The sequence below is a fragment of the Spinacia oleracea genome, chromosome 3 (assembly GCF_020520425.1).
Source record: "Spinacia oleracea cultivar Varoflay chromosome 3, BTI_SOV_V1, whole genome shotgun sequence".
Classification (NCBI taxonomy): domain Eukaryota; kingdom Viridiplantae; phylum Streptophyta; class Magnoliopsida; order Caryophyllales; family Amaranthaceae; genus Spinacia; species Spinacia oleracea.
Window position 1 is genome coordinate 85714161 of NC_079489.1, and position 15892 is coordinate 85730052.

The 15892-nt window shown below is 45.5% G+C and overlaps 1 pseudogene; it reads right to left on the reverse strand.

The window, feature by feature from the left end:
* Positions 1 to 15308: 15308 nt before the first annotated feature.
* On the reverse strand, positions 15309 to 15409 carry LOC130471110 (uncharacterized; annotated as a pseudogene).
* Positions 15410 to 15892: the final 483 nt, after the last annotated feature.

Genomic DNA, 15892 nt, shown 5'->3' on the forward strand with positions numbered 1-15892 from the left:
CTATCCTTTAATTGCATTACTGTCCGACACTTTTAATTTTTAATGAAAAATTAACAAAAACGCCCAAAAAACGACACTTCGAGGCCTGGTTTTGCAATTCCGTTCTCCTGAGTTGATCTTAGAAAATAGTTTTCAATGAAATTAGAGTTTTAAAACTCGAAAAAACGAATATTTTTGATTTCGGACCTGATTATTACGCAATTCATCCAATAATTCGTAAAATTTCCGAAAAATCAAAAAAAATTCCAAATTTTTGACAGATGCAAAAACAATAATAATCATGCTAATTCATGCTTTGAATACATAAGGATCTGATACCACTGTAGGGGAATACAGTTAAACATAATAACATGTGCGGAAACAATCCCCAAAGCCAGGAAACATGTATAAAGCACAGATTAAGCAAACTTACATTCGAAGCGTGTTTTCCACAATAATCTGTCAACGAACACGAACAAAGAACTCCACTTGTCGTTGCTCTACTTGGTTCACCGACACGTTCATATCCGTCTTGATTATCGTAGCTTAGACAATCGATGAAGATACTTTGCCTTTTGGGATGAACACACTATGGAGGCACATAGAGAATTAGGGTTCTCTGTTTTCTCCTAGGGTTGTGTGTATTGTGTTATGATTGTGCTAAGTTGGAAAATAGGTTATAAGGTTATTTACATAACCTTACTAACCGACCAAGCCATGAGGCAAGGCCGGCTAGCAAGCCCGTACGCCAAACACACGGACACGCACAACCAGTGGGCCGTGGGCCGCGCTGCTGCTGTGTCGTGGTCTTGGCCCGCACGCACGCGCACAGCTCCGCGCCACAAGGGCCTCGCTGCTGCTGCGTTTGCTTTGCTTGTTCGCCTAGTCGTGCGCGCGCCCATGGGCCTTGAGTGCTTCGTGCACTCGGCTCGTGGGCCGCTCCTCGTATTCGCGATTAAATATATTTTCGATATATTATTTATCGTTTCATATACGGCGAATCGTCGTACGATACGATTTATTCGTCTCGCCTAGCTTACGAATATTCGCGATACGATATACGATTCCGATGCAAGGTCGTATCGTATAATACGTTTCCAACTTAAATCCCGAAAGGCTATTAAATGAATTTCCGATTCATTTAATCCGGTGATCTGTTACGTGTCATTGGTGTGACCTTGTAGGTTCAGTCAAGAGTAAGTTGTAAGTTCAATATCCAATAGAACTCACTGATCGGAAGCATTCCTCCAGCTAGCTGTTCCGATCACTTGATCTCACTGAATTAATTGTTCGCAGTTAATCTGAACCTTTGGTATTAGACTTAATGCACCTTGGGTGAAGGACATATTTCCTTCAGTATCGTCATTATCCCAAAGGGAGGACACGAATTAGTTGTCTACAGAAGCCCTCACTTTGACTGAGCGTTCGGTTAGGAAAGCGCAAGTCAAAGTATTTCGAAAGGGACGGAGAATGGTCAAGATGTTCTGCAATCGAGACCACTCTTTGTACACCGGTACCTGCATAAAACATGCGTTAGAAAAAGGATAGAGTCTACCTTGGTGCGGTTGGTGATGACTCTGATTTGTACATGTATTTTTCCGCCTTCAGTTCAGGACGGAGCTTGGCATCGAAAATTTGAATTTTTTTTGAATCTTGAATTTTTGAATTTGAATACCCGGAGTTAATCCGTTGGGGATGTGCTTTGCTGGGGATAAGAGCTTTTGTTGGCCCTTGGATTTTTGAAATTTCGACTGACTTTCCCGGAGCTTGGGTCCGTTGGGAGTTGGGCGCCTGAGTCGTTGTATTTTTTGGACTTTGTATTCTTGAAATATAAATCTGTTTTCACTTGGAGATACAGGTGTATACCCGTATTTTCGATGGATGGTTCGATGCGATGTTTGATGCTTGGTGCGGAAGACCGTAGCAGCAAAAGACGTGCAATCAACACGGGAGACCGCGCATGCGCAGGGCAGCGCAATGCGCTCGGGCGGTGCCAGGCGCGGGGTTGAGCTGTAAAATCTCCCCTTGCCGTGCCATTTTGGGGCACACTCTCTTGAATTCTTTGCTCTTTTCTCTCTCAAAGGTCGATTAAGCTTTTCCCTTGGTCTTGTTCTTGCCTTGTCCATGTAAGTATTTCATGTTTTTGCTTATGAAATAACTCTAGGATTGCATGTAGTTTTGATTTTCTCGTACTTTGAAATGATGCTTGTATGCTTAAGCCTCTTTAATCTTGTAGAAAACTATTTGATAGCCACTTGAACTTGAAATGTTGGAACTTGTACTTTTGAATTTTTTTGAACTTATATCTGCTTCGGCATGGATAGCCTAGGCGTTGATGTAGAACTTGTATACCTGCTTCGTCGTGGGTAGCCTAGGCGTTGGTGTAGAACTTGAATACCTGCTTCGCCGTGGGTAGCCTAGGCGTTGGTGCAGGAATTTGTATCTTCAACTAGAGATCCACTGGGGATTGTTGTTTCGAATCTTTTGACTTTGTATAGGCCAGCATAGGATAGCCCCCAGTTTTAGAATTTTGACACTTTGTATGCTACTTGATTTAGTATGCCTCGTCACACTCGGAGGAAACTCGCTGAATCATCTGTGGTTCGAGCTGCCGAGGAAGACACTTCGGATGAAGAAGCGGCTGCAATAAATGCGCCAGGTGGGGGTATGGTTCCCCGAGATGCGCCCGCTTTCCCTAGTACTGGTTGGATCCCTTCCGACCTGGTGTTTCGGCCGGATTGGCACTTGTCTCAGTGGCCTCGCGCTGGCATGGTGAGTCTTGTACTGTGTTTTGTGTTTGTACTTTGTAATTGTATAGGTCTTGACCTAACTCGTTCACCTGTAGGCCGATGGAAAGCCGTTCCGTACTTACTGGCCCTTGGTGGAGGTTCAGAGGGCCTTTAAAGCTCTCCGTGCTGATGGGGAGGCTATGGAGATTTGGTCGCAGATGGGACTGGCCGATTTCTGGCGCACCATGGGAGGTTCTCCGAGGAGAACGGGGATTAAGAACCGTTTGTGGGCTTTGTTAGAGCGGTGGTGGGAGACCACCAACACTTTTCACATGGCATGGAGGGAGATTACTATCACCCCTCTTGAATTTGCTATGATTACAGGTCTTCCTTTTTCTGAGAGGGATGTGACCTTTGATTCTGAGCTGACGTGGCGCTAGGCCGCTGCCAGGGACTTGCTCGGCCCTGTTGTTGACTTGTCTGATGATGATGCTCACGCTTCCGTGAAGTTGATTGTGGAGGCTATCTGCGGTGGGGGTGTGTCCGCGGAGCAAAGGGTTAGGCTTTTCCTCCTAGCCTTGGTGAGCAGAGTGATGGCCCCGAGTAGGAATAGTCGGGTGCACATCAAATTCTTGTCCGCTTTGCGGGACTTGGGAGCTGTTTCGAGCTATAACTGGGGTGGCTTGGCATACAACCACCTTTTGTACGAGATGAAGCGGGCCTCCCAGACGGCACTGGGGAATGACCCGAGCATGGCTGCTCTATGGAGTGTGCTGGAGGTATTTGAGACTCCTTGTACTTTGTACTTTGTACTTGTATGCTTGTATTTTGAACTTGGCTGATGTTTTGCTTGATCCTTGAAAGATTTGGATCTATGAGCACTTTCCGACTTTGGCGCCGGAGCGTACTAGAGATGCGGCTTACCCGTATGCTGCCTCTTGGATAGGAGCGATGCGCGTGGGTGCGTCTTTGGCGGCTTCTCGCAGGGCTTGGAGAGTTCTATCCGCTGAAGATGTAATCTTTTGTACTGTTTTGCTTTCTTGTATTTGTATTTGTACTGTTGCCTGAGTTGTTTGCTTTGCAGGTGGTATGACGTCCTTTTGCCAACGCGGTCGTACCTGTCTCGGATGCTCGTGCCCATTTCCTGTCTGGGCGGCGGGTTTTGCTTCCAGGGGTGTACCGCCATATGTGGTATCTGGGGGAGCGAGTGTCCCTTCAACACCATTCAGGGGATCGGCTTGTCCCCAAGGATCCACCGGAGTCCATGCTGGCTCTGGATGAAGATCTTGCCCGACTCTATGCGGAGGCTAGGGGCGAGGCTGTTTTCCGCTCTTGGAGGGAGTTTGTACATAGGAAGGGTAGCTATGATGACTTCCTGAGGAGGTTGGCCCCACCAGTACGCTTCGTACTGCCGGTGAGATTTTGAATCTTGTATCTTGTATTCTTGTATTCTTGTATTGATTGCATGATTGTATGATTGTATGTAGGAGGAGGAGGTTGATCCTGAGGACATTCCTCATGCTGATAGGATCCTCCGCTATGAGAACTCGGACGGGGAAGAGGTGGTGGAGACCATTCCTTGGGCTTCTCCTCCGCACCGGAAATCATATGACGCTGTACCTGAGCATTACGCCCCTGTAAGTACTGTTGCATTTTTGAAATTGTTTGTAACTTTGTATGGGAAAATTGATCTTGAATTTTGTATGCAGGCGCCTCGGGTGAGAGTGCGTCGCTGGATGCTCTTGCTTGATTCTTGGAAGAGGCAGTGCGCCAAGCTGACCCGGAAGCTTTCTGGCCGGAACAGAGAGGTACCTCACTTGATCTTGAAACTTGTATACTGGAAATTCCAACTGGGAAATTGATTCTTGAAATTGTATTTTGTATAGGAGCGCCGTCGAGACCGAAGAGACTCTGTTGACAGGGAGCCTCAAGCGGAGACGTCCTTGGGACAGGAGGGACCGAGCTTGGAGCTGGGACAGGGGTCCGGTGCTGGTGCCCATCAGAGGCATTCTGATGTTGAGCGGGGAGCTTCCCCTTTTGTACATGTTGATCCCACCAGGCATTCATTTGGAGGTGCTAGCGGTTCACGACCCTTTGTTCCTCATTCCGGTTACTACTTCGGAGGAAGTGGTCCTCGGCCTTTGGGTGCAGGTTCATGGGCTTGCTATGCGGAGATGGAGAGGATGCGCCTGACACATATGTTTGGGTCGTACCCGTATATGCCGATGCCGCCGCCTTATCAGTATTCATCTTCGTTCATCCCTCCACTAGCACACTTCGTATCTCGGAGGAGGATCCTAGTACCCCTGGGACGGAGCTGGATCGGGAGCTGGAGCGCCTTAGGAGGCGAACAGGGACAAGGCGCCTGTTGTTGACGTCACCGATGATGATGACTCGGACTGACCCTGCATGGTAGCGAGTTCCAGCTTGCCTGGGTTGTTTTTGTATAGGCTGAATTGTATTGTATTTGTAAGGATTGAAACTTGAATTTTTGTATGGTTTGTATGGCTTTGAACTTGAATTGGTTTGATGTTTTTTGAAGATTGGCTTTGTATGTTTGAATGCTTAAAATTGTATGCGTAGTGTGTGCCTTGAAATTTTGTAGCTATATGCGTGCATGATAATTTTGCAAAAAATTTTGAAAAAAAATTTGCCCATTTTTTCGGGTGTATATACCCACTATAAGCCCCCACTTTGACTGAGGTTTTTTGGTTAGAAAAAGCGCAAGTCAAAGTATATTCAACTTTTGCTAATGCACATGCAAACTCGACTTAGGACGCCGATCTAGACTAGAATGCTTGAATTTTGAAAAAAAATTGATCCGAAATCTGCCCGAAGCGTTGATCCGGACTGCTTGAAATTGCGCGGCTTGCGGCTTTGGAATCTTGGATAATGGAGGTTGTACTCTGCTGTCCGAAACACTAAAGAGTGTGTACTCGGAGTCATAAGAGGGGACGGTGGCCTCGTCCTTTGGTGTAGGTTCCCGGCGTCTGGCGCGGGCTTGGTGCCTGGCGCCTGTGGGCTGACGTACAAGCCGACTCTTGTATAAATAGAGAGCTTGTTGGATCATTTCTTGCATCAATCCTTCCCTGCTATCATTGCATACTGCTTCCTCTCGAAAAGAAAAGAAAGTATGGCTACATCCTTTGAAAGTGCCTTGAACTCGTGGCTTGGTTCGCTAGGCAAATTGGAGAAAAGGGAGCTTGATGGCATGCATCTTGGGGTGCTCGTCTCTTTCCGGTTTGTAAAGTTGGATTTGCACTTCATTCTTGTTGCTCTGGAGGCTTGGGACCCGAATCATCATGTCTTCCGTTTTGGAAATAATGAGGTATTTCCCCTCCCTGCGGAATTTAGTGCCATATTGGGGTGGCCCTTGATGCTGGAGCCAGGCATGCCTAGTGTTGTAGAACACTTTTTCTTGAGTTTTGAAAGGTATTTGGGCTTGAATCCCCCACTTTTGAGTGCTATTGTATATGGCAGAGGGTTGGATTTGTCCCTCTTTGTCACCTACTTTGTTGGGCTTGATGTTCCCAAAGTTTTCCGCCTGAGAGCCTTGAGTTTTTGTATATTCGCTCGCTTCCTCTTTTCGAAGCTGGGGTTTGGCAATGGTGATGCCTCCCTAATAGAGATTGTAGAGCAGTTTGCTAATGGTTGGGACCCAATGCCGCTTGTGATTGGCGAAACATTGATGGGCCTTGATATGCTGAAATCGGACCCCTCTTCTTTGCCATCGGGAAGTCCGGTGTTACTCCAAGTAAGGATCTGGAGCTCTCTTGTATTTTGAATTTTGTACTTGTATTTGAATTTTGAATTTTGAATGTTGAATTTTGATATGTGCTTCTTGTATACTCCCCAAGGTTTGGCTTATGGAGAGGCTCATGTTGGTGGCACCACCGGAGAACATGGCGAGCTATAATAGAAAGGGATTCACAGTGCGACCCATGCTGCATGGCCGGCTTTCATTGGACGAGTGGCGGTGTACACTCTCTGGGGTTGAATCTTGTATAAGGTGGGTAGTTCCTTGGTGGGGGATTCTACAATGCTGGTCTTCTACTCGCCTGCCCGAGTGATGAGACAGTATCGCTTGAAACAGGAGATCCCAGACTGTATTGAAGAAAACCCGAAACCTGTTGTGCTGAATGTAAATCGACTTGAAGTTTGGAGGCGGTATTGGGTTGCCAAACCATTCTTGAGTATCCAGTTCCCACCTGAGTCAGTTGCTCTGTCTGCTGGGTACATTGTATGGATGAGAGGCCTAAGCCAGAGGGACATTTCTTTCTCCGGATCAGCTGGAGTCCGAGGTTTTAGAGGTAGACGTCCTGCATCAACTGACTATGAGGAAGGTGACGGGAGTGTGGCCCATCCGGTGCTTGACCGTTCGGAATCCAAAGGAGGTTCATCGTCCTCCCGTCTTGGAAGGCTAGCAAGTTCCTTCTCCCGCCGCTTGGGCAAGGGGAAGATTGATGATTGATTGCGGGAGGAGCCAGGGGATAGTACTCAAGGTGCCAAGACTCGAGAGCATAGTCGCCTGACCCTAGATCTTTGTAGGCTAAATGTGTTTGAAATTGTATTGGAAGGAATTGTGTTTAGAATGTGTTTGGAAGATGTGTTTGGAAAATGTGTTTAGGAAGTGAAACGACTTTTGAACTTTGCTTCACTTGATCCTGACTTTGTATTTGAATTAGCTTTGAAGGCCTTAGGGCCAAATAAGTTATTGTGTTAAATTCCGCTTGAACATGCTTTGCTTTGAATTGGCACATTTGGAATAACAACAACAACAATTTTGAATTTTGAAATTTGATTTGATTTTTAGGATGCCCTTAATTGAGGAAATTTTGATTTTTTTTTTGTATTAAAATGGCCGGGCCTCGTGATGAGGTTGCCTACGTGTCCCGTTAGGGAATCAGGCCGGACGTAGTTCTGACTACCTTACAAGACCTGGATTTGGATTCTTGAATTTGAACATGGAACTTAGACATAGAACTTCTTGAGTTGATCGAGGTTGGTCAAAGATCTGAATTCTGTTCCGTCGATGTCTGTTAGTTCGACTGCTCCCTCTGAGAGGATCTTCTTGACAATGCATGGGCCTGCCCCGTTGGGTTTGAATTTTCCCCTTGGGTCCATGGTGCTTTTGCGAAGGGCTTTCAGGACAAGCTCGCCTTCCTTGATGTTTCGGGTTCTGACCCTTTTGTTGAAATGTCTGGCCACTCGGCGCTGATAGACTTGTACATGGTGAGCGGCTTGAAGTCGACGCTCATCGAGCATGACTAGCTCGTCATATCTTGCTAGTACCCATGCAGCTTCTGGGATTTTGCTTTCGAGGACTATCCTTAGAGAAGGTATCTCCAGCTCGATAGGTTGTACTGCTTCCATTCCATAGACCAATGAGAACAGAGTTGCACCAGTTGAAGTTCGAATTGAAGTTCGATATCCCCACAATGCGAAATGCAGCTTTTGAGGCAAGTCCTTGTAATTGGTAGTCATTTTTATGATGATGGTCTTGACGTTCTTGTTGGCTGCTTCGACTGCCCCATTGGTTTGTGGGCGATAAGGTGAAGAGCGATGATGTTGAATCTTGTACTCGGTGAATAGATCTTCACACTCTCCTTGAAAATGGGTTCCCTAGTCACTAATGAACTCGTAAGGAACGCCATATCTGCATATGATGTTTTCTTGTATGAACTGGGCCACTTGCTTGGAACCCAATACTTTGAATGATCTGGCCTCGACCCATTTGGTGAAATAGTCGATGGCGACCAGTATGAACTCATGACCCTCGGTGCCTGTTGGAGTGACTCTGCCGATGACGTCGATACCCCAGGCTGAGAATGGCCACGGTGATGATTGAGAGTATAGTAATGATGGAGGAATGTGCTTCAGATTCGCACACTTCTAACATGTAGGACACTTCTGGACAAAGAAGTAGTAGTCCCGTTCGAGGGTAGTCCAATAGTATCGTGCCCTAATGATCTTGAGGGCTAGCATCTTCCCATTCATGTGGGTGCCACAGACTCCTGCATGTATGTTGTCCATGACTCTTTGAGCTTCGTGCTTGTCAACACATCGGAGGTTAGGACCACTAAGGGACCTTTTGTATAGAATGCCGCCTTCTATGACGAAATTGGCTGATTGTAGTCGCAGAGCCCTTCGACTCTTGCTTGAAAAGTGTGGGGGATACTCTGAATTTTGTAGATACCTTTGAATGTCTGTAAACCAAGGATCATCTTCGTCTTTCTCGTTGTTGTCAATAGCATGGACATATGCTGCTCCTTGACGGGTTTCAATTGTAAGTGGCATTTCAGCCATGCTGCTTGGAATGTTGATCATTGAGGCCAGTTTTGCCAGTGCATCGGCGAATTGGTTCTCCTCTCTTGGGAGGTATGTATAGCGAAGCTCTTCTATTTGTTTAGACAGCTGTTCGAGACAGGACTGGTATGGAGCTAAACTCTCGCTTCTTACTTTCCATTTGCCGGAAATTTGATTGATGATTAGGGAGGAATCCCCGTACACTCGAAGTTTCAGGACGCCCAGTGCTAAGGCGGCTTCCAGGCCCATGATACATGCTTCATATTCTGCCGCATTGTTTGTGACGTTGAATTGCAGTTTTGCTGATATAGGAATGTGCGTGCCGTCTGGGGCTACTAGAATTACTCCAACACCGCATCCGTTCTGGTTGGAAGCACCGTCCAAATGCATTGACCAACTGTCATCACTGGTCATTAAGATTTGCTCGTCGGATAAGTCGTAATCTTCCTCTTCTGCCTCGACAGGACAGTCGGCTAGGAAATCTGAGACTGCTTAACCCTTGATAGACTTTTGTGGAATGTATTTGAGGTCAAATTCTGCTAGCATGACCAACCATCTGGACAACCGCCCGTTGAGTGCTGGTTTCAGAGAGGATCCGCTCTGCTAATCACATGGACTGTATGGGAGAGCATGTAGTGTCGTAGTAATTTCTTTGTGGCCCAAACAAAGGCGATGCTGAGTTTCTCGAGCTGAGTGTATTTGGTTTCTTACTCGATCAGCTTTTTGCTTATGTAGTATACGGCGTTCTCATTGCCTTCAATTTCCTGGGCGAGCATAGCCCCAACTGCTGAATCTATTGTTGTGAGGTAGAGCCTGAGGGGAATCCCTGGCATTGCTGGTTTTAGTACTGGTGGGTTGGAAAGGTAGCTTTTGATTGTTTCGAATGCATGCTGACAGTCGTCATCCCACACCTTGGGCTCGCTTCTTCGGAGCTTTCGAAATACTGGTTCACAGATCATTGTGAGTCTTGAAATGAACCTGCTGATATATTGTAGTCTGCCGAGATAACCTCGAATTTCCCTTTCATTCGTTGGTGGTTGCATCTCGAGAATTGCTTTGATTTTCGAAGGATCAGCCTCTATGCCTCGAGAGCTGATAACATATCCGAGTAACTTGCCTGACATTACCCCGAATGCGCACTTTTGAGGATTGAGCCTCATGTTGTATTGTCTGAGCCTGTTGAAGAACTTTCGAAGTACTAAGGTATGCTCGTGCCGTTCTTTGGATTTGACAATCATATCGTCGACATATACCTCAATTTCCCTGTGAATCATATCGCTCATGATAGCTGTGGCTGTTCTTTGATAAGTTGCTCCTGCGTTCTTTAGTCCGAACGGCATAAATGTATAGCAATATGTGCCCCACTGAGTGATGAAGGTTGTTTTCTCCATGTCTTCCTCTGCCATGGGAATCTGATTGTAGCCTGCATACCTTTCCATAAAGGAGAGTAAGGCATGATTTGCGGTGTTGTCGACCAAGATGTCGATGTGAGGCAATGGAAAATCGTCTTTAGGGCTGGCCCTGTTAAGATCTCTGTAGTCCACACACATTCGTACTTTGCCGTCTTTCTTTGGAACTGGGACGACATTTGCGATCCATTCTGGATATTTTGCTTCTCGAATAAACCCGGCCTCTAACTGCTTGGAGACCTCTTCTTGAATTTTGAGGGAAACATCCGGTTTCATGCGACGGATTTTCTGCTTGATGGGTTTTGAACCTGGAATAAGGGGAATTGTATGTTGACCAATGCTTGGATGAACCCCTGGCATATCATGATAGGACCATGCGAAGACGTCTACATACTCTGAAAGTAGCTTGATAAGATCGTCCCGCTCTGCTTGAGAAACAGTTAAACCAATCTGAACTAGTTTTGAATCACTGTTGTTAGAAAGGTTGATTTTTTCTGTTTCCTCAATTATGGGCGTCCTGTTTTCATGATTTTCGATAGCTTTTAGAATTTCAAAGTCAGTTTCTTGTGAAGCAAAGTTGTGTGGATTAGGATTTGATTTTGAATTAGGACTCGAAGAGTAAGTAGAAATTGAAGTGTTATTGAAATCAGCAATCATTACATCGACTGTTTTGACTTGAAGCTCGGCCTTTAGAGGCTCTTGATTGATGCAAGACTCTAGTTCTAGACACTTAGACTCATTGCTAGACTCAAAAATTGAAAGACAGACTCTGGACCTGGACAAAGAGACTAATCGTAAAGATAGTTCTCAGGGTATTCCCAGACATCTGCGCCATAATCGTCATAATCATCGAAGACGGGGCTGCATGCACAGTCTTTCAGGACTTGGTCCCAGACTTGATTCCATGTGCTGTAAGGAAATGCGGCGAAGCTGCCCTTGCATGAAGTGTTGAGCCCTAAGAGAAACATTCTCACCATTTTGCCCTCTGGTAGCTCAGGCTGAATTGTACGAGCGGAGATTGCCCATCTGTGGTAGTATTCTTGAATGCACTCATCCTTTTCCTGGCGTACAACCGACTTTTGCTTGATGAGAGTGTCTCGGAAGCTTGAACCTTTGAGGGTGAGGTAGGCAGGGCCATCTAGTATTTCCTCGAACCAAGGCTCTCCGAATAGTAAGTCGAAGTTGGTAGGCACATCGATTACCAGGAACTCAGCATTGTCGTAATAGGTGTCAAAGGAGAAAACCAGCTCAAGGACTCCCAAGACTTTGTATGTGACACCCTGGAGTTTGACAGTTTGTTGGGCACTCAGCATGAGATCGTACTCGGAGAACCCTAAAGCCTTCACGGTGGCGAGTGGACAGATGTTCTCTTGAATGTCGGTGGTTACCCTAGGTTCAGGGATCACCCAGTTTTGAGCACTTGGAAGTAGATGGCAAAAGCTTGGAACCATAAGCTCGTAACCTGGCTTGCATATTGTGGAGATCAGATTGCATGGAAACTCCTCATCTTCATCTTCGCAGTTATAGGAGATGGCTTGTACAAAGGGGGTTTGCTTAGCCCCTGGGGGTAATGGTAAGGTCTTGTTGTCGACCGTATTCTGGATCAAGTGCTTGAGCTTGTAGCAATCTTCGATGTCATGACCCTTCCCTTGATGGTATTTGCAATGAGCTGTCAGATCCCTACTCTTGGATCTTTTGTCAACTGGAGGATCGGGTGTTGGACCGATTGGTGCTATGACTTGTTTTTCGACCAGCCGATCAAATGCCTCACTATAAGACATCCTGAGGTTTGTGAAGACTCTTTGGGGCCTGCCTTGATAGTTGCGCTGATTAGCATTGCTTTTGAAGTTGTTTGACTTTGGACCTTGAGGAGCCTCTAGGGCGTTAACCTCATGAACTTTGTGTGTTGTCTCAGGTCTCTTCCCCTTCCATTTTTCAGTTTGCGGAGCTGGGGTTGCGGGTGCTTTCATTAGGTCATCCTCTATGTCGACCCCGATGTCGTAGGTTCTCTTGAAGCTTTCTAAGCCTAGGTACTTCATGTGAGCATTGTACTTTGGAAGAAGACCGGCAATGAAAATCTTGACTAACTCTCTCTCGGAGGGCCGGGTTACCATTTGGGATGCCATTTCCCTCCATCGGTTGAGGTAAGTAGTGAAGCCTTCCAGAGGCCCTTGCCTGAGAACTTCCAGTTCCCTTAGAGTGGTTTGAAGTTGAATGTTGGGTTGATATTTCTCCATGAATGCTCGAGCAACTGCCTCCCATGTATTTGTTTGATGTTCCTTGAGTGAATAGTACCACTTCTGGCAGACAGGTTCCAGAGACATAGGGAATACCACTGGGTATAGCTCGAGTTCGACCCCCTTGATGGCCATTGTAGCTCTGAAATTCTTGAGATGGTACTTGGGATTGTCAGTTGATTAGAACTTTGGAATGTCATTGGCGGAGAATTTGTCTGGCAGATTAGCCTTCCCCTTGAGGTTGTCCTCCATTGAGGTGTCAAAGTAGTTCTCTTGATTGGTAACTGATGAGCGACATTTATGTCGCTCTTAGTTTAGGATTTTATGTTAGTTTTTATGCTTTTTTTATAGTTTTTATAGCTTTTTGTGTGCATTTTATAAGTTTCGTTCCATCTTATGCTTTACAGGTGATTATGATGAAAAGTGGTGGAAAACAAGTAGATTTGAGCCAAAACAGGGCTTGTGCGATCGAGTGATGGTTTGTGCGCCCGAATAGAGTAGTGCAAATGGAGTTCATAGAATTTCCAGTTTTGTGCGATCGAATGCCCTCTGTTGTTCGGTCGCACAGAATGGATTTCTGAGACAGAATTCCCCAAATTGGAAAACGACCGCACAAGGCCTTATGTTCGACAGCACAGCATTTGTTCGACCGCACAACTTTTTGAGTTCGACCGCACACAAGTTTTGCGCCCGATTAGTTTTTCTTGTTCGATCGAATAGAGCTGCAAAGGAGACTTGAGCCAAAGAAACCCCATTCAACCGAACAGGATTTTGCGTTCGGTCGCACAGGACGAAGGAAATGATTTTCGCCGTCTTCGCTCGCACAGGACTGCATTTGGTCGAACAAAGTCATTTACGTTCGGTCGCACAGTGGGTACGTGCGACTGAATCGCTGTGCGGGCTTCTCTTATTCGAATTCTGGCTTCTATTTGCGGAAACTTATAAATAGATTTTTCGATTTATTTTGAGGGAGGAGAATTTTAGTTGATAATTTGAGATTCTAAAAGTAGATTTTCAGCAATTCTAGAGAGAGAAACTCTCCTCCATTCAAGCTTCAATTTGTAATCCTTCTTAACTCTTCTTCAATTTTGCAATTTAATTCTTAGTTTCTTAATTCTTGCTCTTGCTTTGTTGTTGATTGTTCTTCAATTCCTTAATTTCTTGAATTCTTGATTTCATTGATTGAAGTTACTTTGATTTTCAATTTGTGATTTGATTGTGCAATTGAACTCTTAATTCTCTTCTCCTACTCCTTTAATATCATGCTTGCTAGCTTATTCTTAATGGATTGCTTGATTTCTAGAATGACTAGTGAGTAGAATTAGGTTAGGGTAAGGGGAGAATCTAGGGGCTTAATTAGGGGGAAATTGTTGATTGATTGTTGGTTGATTCATGTGATTAAATATGATTTGATGATAGGATATCCATGCTAGTTGAGTGGTAGTTGCAAATGCTATTCGATTAGAGTCACGTGGAACCATAGGATAGGTTTGGCAAGAGATTGTGGGCCTATCTTGTGTCATCAAATGGCGGTGCCTATTATATGCTAGTTAGTTTAATCTAGGATTAGGCGAAAGCTCTTCCGTGGATTAGACGCTTAGCGTTCCCTATCCGAGAGGTGGCGGGTTCGTCTTTAGATGCCATTTGCCTAATCACCATTTCGTTGCATGATCACCATTGCTAAATAGTCGAATTCATTTCCCCCGGTTTCCCTAGCCTATCCCCGACTCCCTAACGTTTCCCTTTCTTGATTCAATTTAGCATAATTCTTCGTTTTTAGATTCTTAAAAGTGACAATTCAAAACCAAATCCTTGTTCGAACTAGATTGACTTTAAAGCTCATTAACCACCGTTTCTTTGGGACGATCCCTTCGCTTACCGCTAGCCTGTAGTTGAGTGGTTTTATAAATATTGTTTGCATAGGTTGTTTTCTATCAACGATGGAAAACACACCTATCAAAATGGCGCCGTTGTCGGGGAATGGTTGTTGTTTTTGAGTTTTAGTTGAGACTAGTTCATCAGTAGAAAATACAAAAACATTGAAATTTCGCTTAGCTTTCTTTTTCCTTGGCATTGCTCACGGTTTTTCTTGAGTTTGTATGCTTGTTAGGGGGCGTGCTCGTCAAAGGATCCTCCATCCTCTTAACCTTGAATTGGAGAGGACACTTAGGAGACAAAGGCGTGTACGGTCTAGCTCATCAAGCAATAACAGATTCGCATCGTTGAGTGTTGGTGAGGAACAACAAGAGAGTGAGCAAGTGTTTGAGAACATGGCGCTCCCGGTTAAGAACTTGGGAATACCGGGGGCATTCGAAGCTACATGTGGTATTCAAGCCCCAACAACGGGTGCCAACAACTTTGAGATTAAGCCCGCCTTGATCAATTTGGTGCAAAGCCACCCCTTTTGTGGGAAGAGTAATGAATCACCTCACGAACATCTCAAACAGTTCGAGCACTATTGTGACACAATCAAGCACAATGGTGTCACATCGGATTATGTGAGGTTGACATTGTTTCAGTTCTCTCTACTTGGGCGAGCAAGTGATTGGCTTGACAAGGAGGTCAAGCCCAACTAACTTCGCACTTGGACCGAAGTGACAAGTGCATTCTTAAACAAGTTCTACTCGCATGGGAAGACGGCGGAGTGTCGCCACAAGATCCAATCCTTTGAGCAAAAGCGAGATGAGTCACTCTTCGAAGCTTGGGATTATTTCAAGGAGTACCAAAGGGAATGCCCACACCATGGGATTCCTAAATGGTTGTTGCTCCAAACATTTTACTTGGGGTTGAGTCCAAGTTCGAAGACAAGTCTTGATGCGGGCGCGGGAGGCCCCATTATGAATAAAACTGAGGATCAAATAGAGGAAATCATTGAGGATGTAGTTCAAAACTACCAATCTTGGCATGTAGGCACAAGGAATTAGGATGGGAAAGGTAGAAGTGAAGATGGTAAGGGTTCGGTGTACGCCATAGAGCAAGCACGGATGATAGAGAAGCTTACCTCACGCTTGGAGAAACTCGAAAATACACCAAGCCAATCGCCATCACCGTCTACAATCCCTCCTCCCTCGGCCACTCTTCTCTCTAAGGGGAAGGGAAAGGTTAGTTCTTATGGCTCAATGCCTCCGGGCACATTCTTTTGTGAAAATTGCCAAGACTATAGTCATTCCCTCGATGCATGCCCCTTAGTTCATTAGTTGTCATTTGTGGATTATGGCCCTTCGTATGAAGG